The sequence below is a fragment of the Rhododendron vialii genome, chromosome 12a, assembly GCF_030253575.1.
Source record: "Rhododendron vialii isolate Sample 1 chromosome 12a, ASM3025357v1".
Classification (NCBI taxonomy): Eukaryota; Viridiplantae; Streptophyta; class Magnoliopsida; order Ericales; family Ericaceae; genus Rhododendron; species Rhododendron vialii.
In genome coordinates, this window is record NC_080568.1 from 18,100,482 (window position 1) to 18,110,015 (window position 9,534).

Here is a 9,534-nt window from a genome sequence, read left to right on the forward strand (position 1 = left end):
CTAGCTTCACTCCTTTCTGAGTCAGTCTGGTCATTGGTTTAGCTAGGGTTGAAAAATCTTGTTCATGAGACATAAGAATACTGCCGGAGTGTTAGTCAGCCCGAATGGCATTACTCCAAAGTTGTAGTGTCCGTATCTAGTACAAAAGGCTATCTTGGCAATATCATCATCCCAGATCCTTATCTGATTATACCATGATATTAATCGAATTAAGCCTCATCACTTGCTTAACAAGATGGGGTTGAAGTTGCTCCAGCCGTCGAACAATTTGCCTCGTTATAGGGCTTTGATAGAGTTTCCACCATAAGCGCCAACATCAAATGCAAAACTTCTACCAAATCACCATGCGGACCCGTTTCCCACAAATGTTTCCTTAGCACGTCCTTGTCGAATCAACATGTTTCCCCATCTAACGATATTAAACCCATTTCTAAAACTAGGAACCAATGGATCCACTTGAGCAGAATAACCTCATAATCGTAAGGCATAAGTACTCCATCCTCATTTCAGGGGAAATCAGCAAGCAATCCCTACGATACTCTACAAACTCAGATATTATTAGCAAAGGCACTGAAAAAACCTTTACTGTAATACCCGCCCCGGGCATTTCGGTCTTTCAATTACTTTTAATTGAAACTATTTGTTTTGGGGGTTAAAAACCGTAAATAATAGAATTTGCGAGGGTCTTATAGGTGATTTGCGATTAGAACATAAGTTAACAATAGGTCTCGCTTGCACGCGATAATCTTTATATAGGTTTACAAGTATCCTGGGGAGATATCTCTCCCCATTCTTCTCTTGTACGTGTAGAGAGAGAGAGAGAGAGAGAGAGAGAGAGAGAGAGAGAGACGGTTGGGAAGAGGAGAAGAGAAAGCGGAGAAGAAAAAGAGGAGAAAAACCCTAGTTCTTCAAAAAATTATTCAAGGTATCTAGAAAACTTGTTAATTTTCGGTATTTTTCCTAAGGGTTCAATAGTGTGTCTATTATATTGTGTTAAATTTTCAGAATTTTCTGAAAAATATGGAAAAAGATAAAAATCGTAAACCAATCTGTGGTAGGATTCCTATTTTTGAGCAGACAGCTTACAGAGCTGCGTTTTTCATCAATTTTTTTATGGTTAAACGATCCTCCTGATTATGGGTCCTTTTGGGTTTGAAAGATTGATAAATTGGTGATGTTTTGGCATTGGAATTACTAAAAATTATTAAGTATTCGATTTTTTATGAATTTTCGAACACAAACTGTTCTGCTGGAAATTGTGTTGCTCTGCTCAAAATTTCCGAGTTCGGGGGTGATTTTGACTAGGTTCTTTTGTTGTGAAAAATAAGGGAAAAATCAGGGATGAACTTTGATGAGTGATAATGGTGTGTACCAAATTTGGGATTTATTAGATGCATATTCTAGGTTTGGCGGAATTTACAAGTTGGTGTGATCCTGCTAGCTTTTGTATTTGTGGCTCCGACATGTCTTGGGAAAAACAGTCATATCTTTTAGCTCGGGTATCGAGTTTGCACACCGATTTTTGATTTGGAAACTAGACTCGTATGCCTTTTAGAATATGTAGGGTTTGTGGCTTGTTTTGTTATAGGTTAAATCAGTTTTTGGTTTGAAGTTGGTGGACGTGCAAAATCTGTAATCTTGGACAGTTGTGTGAGTAACTTTGGACAAGCATAACTTTGTCGTCCGGACTCTATGTTGGGCAAACTTTTATATCAAAATTTATGTACTGGAAGTGTACTTTCTAACGGTGGTGGTCTCATGAACTAGTTCTAAACCTATTAAATGTTATGATCATTCTAAGACAGATTGGTCGTGGAATATGTTGTCTTTTTGGAGAATTGGGTAGTATTTGAGTTTCACACTCATCGTGAGACACTTTTAGGTATTGACTTGGACATATTTGTATCCGTTGGACATTTTTTAGCTTCTTATTAGTTGTATAATCTTGTGCCAAGTATTCATTGAATTAGTAACTAATATGAGTTAACTTGTGGCTAGGTAAAGAGCCGGTCATTCGGGAGGTGCCGAAACCTTAGTTTGGCATATTTCGGTCGACACAAAGGTGAGTGTGTTTGATATGGTTATGTTCAATAAAGTATTACATGGTGGTGATTGCATATCATGCTAATTGGGATTTAGCTAATGATATGTGTTTGTTGGGTGTTGATTGTACTCGCTAAAGGATTGTGGAGTGAGTCACACCATATCGTGGACCATGCCGTCTAATTAACTGTGAATGGGAATGTGGTGTGCGAGACACAATACCTTGGGTACATGGGATGTGGCAGGCGCGCCACTGTATGTTGGTGTTTACACATGTGGTTATACAATTGAGTACTTATGTTGAGTTTTGTGTGGTTTACATTCAAGTGAGATATTCCTTCGGGTTCTGTGATATTTTATTGAATGTATTATATATCTCACACACTCTGGTTTTCCTTTTTGAATTGCCAGGTCACAGGTGGTCGTAGAGTTGGTCCACTAGCGGTCGGCATTTTGGGGACACTTGAATTAGTATCGAGTGTTGGTGTTTTTGGGTCGAGTTGGTTGTAATGGGTCGAACTCTAATTTTTGTTAAACTCATTTTGTGACTAAGGTGGTCAAGTACTTTATGATTTCAAGTTTTTAATTATGTGGGGAACTATATCAATGTTTAATTACTTATGTTGGGATAAGAGGCAGCAACTTATGTATTATGTAGGTACATAAAATTGTTGACACATTATTTATTTTAAAGTTGAGTCTTCCGCTGAGGTTTTACTCTGTTATGTGTATGGTTTATCGTTTAGATTTTGTTCTTTGGTGTGGAATGCCACGTGGTCGTGTCGATTCGGGCCCACTTCGGGTGTCGTTCCGGGACGGGGCGTGACATTTGCAGTCATGGGAAAATAAGCCTTTGGCAGCGTCGACTTCCGGTGGTAATTTCAGATGTACGGCTGCTTCCAATTCAGTATTGCTTCGACCCTACTTTCGTTCACCTCGATTCTGTCCTTGGATACCACGTGCCCCCAAGAATTTAACCACTTCTAGCTAGAACTCGCATCTACTTGCCTTGGCATAAAGTTGGCTATCTCGGAGTACTTGTAGTACTATCCGAAGGTGTCCTTCGTGCTCCTCTTATTTGATCAAATATGTCATCGATCCTTAGCAATGGATACCAGTTCTTGATTTAGCTCCCTGTAGTCGATGCATAATCGAAGCGTCCCTTCTTTCTTTTTCGCGAATAGTGCAGGTGTAGGGAGGTATTCCCGAGCTCGTACAATTAGTTGCCGAACACGTGATATTCGGAGCACGTGGTAAGTATGACAGGACTTACCGCCGGGCAGTTCGGTGAACAGCGATATGGACCAATGATATGGGAAGTCATTGATCCATGCAATCTATTCGGCAAATTAAGGGCCAATGATATGAGAAGTCATGGCTATAAACTGACTGTTCGGCAGTTAAAGACATTCCGATTACATTGGACCAAGATACATGTGAAGTAGCTGGTCCAAACAGACTGCTCGGTTATGATACAGCCGAACAGATGATATAAGAACCAAGCACGTGATACGAGGGATCACGGGTTGAAAGCAATGCAATTGATATCCGAACAAATGGTACGTGGGACCATAGTTTGAATATAGACAGGACAGTCATCATGCTAGACAGATGATCGGCAATATGGACTAGTGACATGAGAAGTCAATGGTCTAGGAAGGTAGAACGGGCTTGAGTACCAATTACATATGAAGTAATTGGTCCAAACCGTCTGTTCGGTCATGAGACGGCCGAACAAAAGAAAGGACTTTAGTCAAGTATTGGAGCATAGGGAACATTCTGGAAGAATCCAGAAACAGATGTAATCCGTTAAGGAATAAGATCCTGAGAATGTAGGGTCTGAGAAAGATACCTAATGAGAATGTGATGTTCAGCTCATTATGGAAAAGAATCCATAGAGGACTCTTTTAATGAGCTGATAAAGGAAACGAGAATCCTTGATATCTTGGGTTTCCTATACGAGTTAGGAATCCTATGGCAATAGGGATGCTTGGGCGCCAAGCATACGAATGTCTATATAAACAGAGTAAACCTAGAGGTAAAAGGTACGCAATACATTGCATTCTTACTGCTTTCCTACTGATAATTAGGGTTTGGTTGCTAGTACGTGATACTAACAAAGGCATCGGAGGGCCTTTGCCACAAGAGGCAAAGGTGCGCTCACCCCCTGTCTATTTTGCAGATTAGGGTTCCGACGACGAATCAGGGTTCCGGTGAAGAGGCACGAACAAGCCGTAGCAATCCAGTTGATCCGAAGCGTCAATTGTTTTCATCCCCCTACAATTGGCGCCGTCTGTGGGAAAGAACAAACTTTTCTGAAAAAGTAATCATGACGGAAGAAAATCTAGTCACTCCGTTTAGTCCAAAGGACCAGTTGGGTGGGGGAAGGGATAAATCTCCACCAGGCGCTCCGAGAAAGCCCACTGGAAGACATGACAGAGATAACTCCAAAGAAAAAAGAGACAAAACAGCTACTGGCTCCACGAGAAGGAGTAGGTCTCATCGAAGAGAGGAGTCAATTACTCGTTCGAAGAGTATACACAATGATGATGATGTCCTTGATAAAAAGAGAAGAGAAATCGAGAAGTATGCTCGTTTAATTAGAAAGCGAGAGTACGAGATACGGGAGCTGCATCAGGTACGAGAGCACCCAGAAGATTCTGGACTCTCTCGAAGGAATTCCCAGAGAGACGGACGGGCTTTGGTGGTTCGTAAGCAGTCTCATTCACGTAGAAGAAGGAGCAGAAGTCCTGTTATAGGGCGTCATGAGGCTTCTCCACGAAAAAGAGGAAGAAGAAGTAGAAGCCGAACACCTGAGAGAAGGGCTTCTTCATGAAAAAAGAGGAGCAGAGACCGAAGTTCTACTCCCGAGGAAGAGGAAACAAGAAAACATCATCGAGATAGGTACGAGAGACCTGATGCTGATTGAGTCAAGGCTTCGGCCCACAAGTCAAAAGAGCAAGAGGATGGGACAGTGACTGCACGAGAAGCAGCACGCAAGGCCCTGAGTAATATTGCAGCCTCCCCCTTTACAAAGAGGCTACAAGAAGCGAGGTTGCCGAGCAGAGTGAAGCACGGTGCGTTCGTACTTTACGAGACAAATACGGATCCCGTGGCTCACATACAGCATTATCAACAGGCTATGTTTATGCATGAAGGGGATGATTCCATCTTGTGCAAGATGTTTCCCTCCGGTCTTGGCAAGGTGGCTTTATCCTGGTTTCATAAACTGGGCTCGCGATCCATACGAGGATGGAGGCAGTTGGCCGAGGAATTCACTGCTCGGTTCCTGACTAGCAAAAAGGCCCCTAAGACCTTTGAGAGTCTTTCCACCACGAAACAGGAGGAGAACGAGCAGATCAGGGATTATGCAAAGAAGTACGGGGAGACTTTCAACGAGATTGAAAGTTGCAGTGAGGAATACGCAATTGCAACCTTCAAGACTGGTTTGCCTGTTCGGGGAGAGCTGCGCCGGTCATTGAATAAACATCCGGTAGCCACCTTGGCTAAATTGATGGAACGGATTGAGCAACATGCCAGAATGGAGGATGACATACTCCATGAGGATGGCAGGACGATTGCCGAACAGCCAAAGGCACCTGCCAAAAAGGTGGAAAAGCCAGAGCCCAAAACTTATAGAGAGAGAAGGGAATATGGGCAGGCTAAGAAAGAGCCGTACAAAAATAAGCAAACTCCTGACCCAAAAGCTTTCTTTTCTATCACTACGGTTTGAAAGGAACCAATATACAAGATTCTTTATCGAATAAAGAATCAACCATATTTCAAGTGGCCCCCGAGTCTAGGCGGAGACAAGGATGCAAAACGTGCTACGAATCAGCACTGCAGTTACCACAAAGATTGAGGCCACATGACCAAGGATTGTGAGATGTACAAGAGGCACCTTGATGATTTGGTCTTTCGGGGCTATCTCAAGGAATTTATCCAAGAGGATCCAAAGGAAAAAGGGAAAGCTATGGAGCTGGGTTACGAACAAAACCATAAAGGTGTGATCCATATGATACATGGGTTGGCTACACCTTATACGAGGAAAGAGGTGAGGCTGTTGCAAAGGCAAGTCAGACACGATCAGCATGTGATGCGTTTGGGAAATAAGAGAGGACGAGAGAATGATGTGTGCAACGAGAGCATAGCATTCACTGACGATGACTTGGGGGAGGTCCAAATACCCCACAACGATGCATTGGTCGTAACCCTACGAGTTGGAGAGTATGACATCGAGAGAATTCTAGTGGACTCAGGAAGTTGTACAAAGGTGTTGTACTACGATGCGTTCAAAAAGCTGGGGCTGGCCCAAACAGATTTAGAGCAGTCTACAACCCCTCTCATTGGGTTTGGTGCAGGAGCAGTCTGGCCCCTTGGGAAGGTAACGTTACCTGTTCGGGCTGGGTCAGTAGTGTTGAGAACAGATTTTCTAGTGGTCGATGTCCCTTCTTCCTATAACGTGATTATAGGAAGGACGTGGTTGCACAAGATGAGAGCAGTCTCCTCGACTTATCACCAGATGGTGAAATTCCCAGGTTCAAACGGGATTGAAGTCCTTAAAGGCAACCAGAAGGTGGCACAACAATGTTTGATTTCCATTATCAAAACAGCCTCAAAGGCCCTCCATGTTCATACATTAGAAGTACCAGATCAACTAACCATCGAGGATGTTGGAAGAAGCCCGACTAAAAAAGTGGTTGAAGGATTGGAGAAGATTGAGATCAACGAGACTGATCCTGAAAGATATTTTCTAATTGGAGAATCACTACCGGCAGACGAAAAGGCTGAATCAATAAGATTTCTGAAAGAGTATATTGATGTTTTTGCATGGGTGCCAGAGGAAATGCTCGGGGTGGATGCAGATATGATCTATCACCATTTAAACATTGACCCTCAGCACAAGCCGATCATTCAGAAAAAACGAAGGGCAGCCATGCAGCATATAGATGCAGTGATTGTGGAGGTCGATCGTTTACTGGAGGCCAAAGCAATACGTGAAGTCTATTACCCAGAATGGTTATCCAACACCGTTGTGGTGAAGAAAAAGAATGGGAAGTGGCGTGTCTATGTGGACTTCACAGACCTAAACAAAGCATGCCCTAAGGATAGTTTTCCTTTGCCCAGGATTGACCAATTGGTTGATGCAACCTCTGGATACGAGCGAATGAGTTTTCTCGATGCATATCGAGGATATCATCAGATTGCTATGTTTGAACCTGATCAAGAGAAGACTTCGTTTATCACACCTCGAGGGTTGTATTGCTACAGTGTTATGTCGTTTGGGCTGAAGAATGCTGGGGCAACATACCAAAGACTTGCAACCATTATGTTCAAAAAGCTCATTGGAAAAACTTTGGAAGTTTACATAGATGATATGATGGTAAAGAGTCGAGAAAAAGGAGGGCATATTACTGACTTAAAAGAAGTGTTCGAAATCTTAAGAAAGTATAAACTAAAACTCAACGCCTCAAAGTGTGCGTTTGGAGTTGGTTCAGGAAAGTTCCTGGGCCATTTGGTAACCATGAAAGGGATAGAGGCAAATCCCGATCAAATTGATGCCTTGCAGAGACTACAGAGTCCCAAAACTACCAAGGAAGTCCAGAGGCTGACTGGAATGGCAGCGGCACTTAACAGATTCATCAGCAGGTCAAGTGACAAGTGCAGACCCTTTTTTCAGCAATTAAAAAAGAGGGAGGGATTTGATTGGGGAGCAGAATGTGAGCAAGCTTTCCAGGACCTGAAGAAATACCTGGCCGAGCCCCCACTGTTGTCAACTCCACAGCTAGGTGAGTCTTTAATTCTGTACTTAGCTGTTTCCGAGCATGCAGTAAGTGCAGTCCTGTTGAGGGATACGGGGATCGAACAAATCCCTATTTATTATGTAAGCAAGACATTGTTGGATGCAGAGACGAGATATTTGCCTTTAGAAAAACTTGTCTTGGCACTTAGGACAGCCACGAGGAAATTGCCACACTACTTCCAAAGCCATAAGGTTGTGGTTTATACTGAGTTTCCATTAAAATCGTTGCTACGAAAGGCAGACTTTTCAGGAAGGATCTCGACTTGGTCCGTGGAGTTAAGCCAGTACGATCTCGAATATCAGCCACGCACAGCAATCAAAGGCCAAGTGTTGGCTGATTTTGTGGCAGAATTTTCACCCACTGTGGCTCCCCTACCTCCTACGAGAAAGGAACAGGTGACTGAGACATCATCCATGAAGGATCAACCTTCAGCCGAACAGGATCCCACGGAGTGGAAGCTATTCGTTGACGGATCAGCATGTAATACTGGTTCTGGAATTGGGGTAGTCCTGTTTCCTCCTCAAGGAATTCTGATTGAACTATCTGTTCGGCTTGGATTCAGTGCAACGAATAATGTAGCTGAATATGAGGTACTCCTGGCTGGATTGAGGAGTGCAAAAACCCTTAAAGCAGAACGGGTTAGGGTATATTGTGATTCCCAGCTTGTGGTGAATCAGCTGTCCGGCGAGTATGAAACTCGAAATGAAAAGATGTTGGCTTACGTGCAGGTAGCCAAGGACTTGCTTGATACCTTCGAGAGGGTATATATTGAGCAGATTAGTTCTGGACAGAATGCTCATGCAGATTCTTTAGCTTGGTTGGCTGCAACTGTACCAACCGAGTTCAAAAGAAAGGTGTCAGTCGAATATCTGAATAAGCCGAGCATTGGGAGGAGTGAAGACTTAGTCTTGGACGTGAACCAAGGACCAAGTTGGATGGACCCAATCATGGAGTTCTTACGAGACGAGATACTCCCTTCTAACAAAAAGGAGGCCCACAAGATAAGGGTCAAATCTGCCAGGTTTTGGCTATCTCCAGAGGGTAAGTTATACAGGAAATCCTTTACAGGCCCATATTTACTACGTGTACATCCTAAGATGGTACAAAAGTTCCTTCATGAAATCCACGAGGGAACATGTGGGAGCCATGCTGGAGGCAGATCAATTGCCCACCGAGCAATTACTCAAGGATACTGGTGGCCACATATGCAAGAAGATGCAAAGGTGTATGTGAAGATTTATGAGAAGTGTTAAAAATTCTCACCAATGATTCGAACACCCGCCGAAGATCTGGTGCCTTTGACAAGTCCCTGGCCTTTTTGCTCAATGAGGGATGAATATCGTGGGTCCATTGCATAAAGCAACTGGGAATCGAAAATTCCTGGTTGTAGCAACTGACTACTTTACAAAGTGGATTGAGGCAGAACCACTGGCCAAAATCACTGAACCTATGATAGAAAGGTTCGTGTGGAAAAGCATCATCACTCGCTTTGGGCTCCCTTATTCATTGATCACAGACAATGGATCCCAATTTCAGAAGAAATTCAAGGCTTTTTGTGCCCAATATGGAATAAGAAATTATTATTCCACCCCAGCCTATCCTCAGAGTAATGGACAAGCAGAGGCGTCTAATAAAACTATCCTTGATGGAATCAAGAAAAGACTGGACAAAGCTAAGGGAAAGTGGC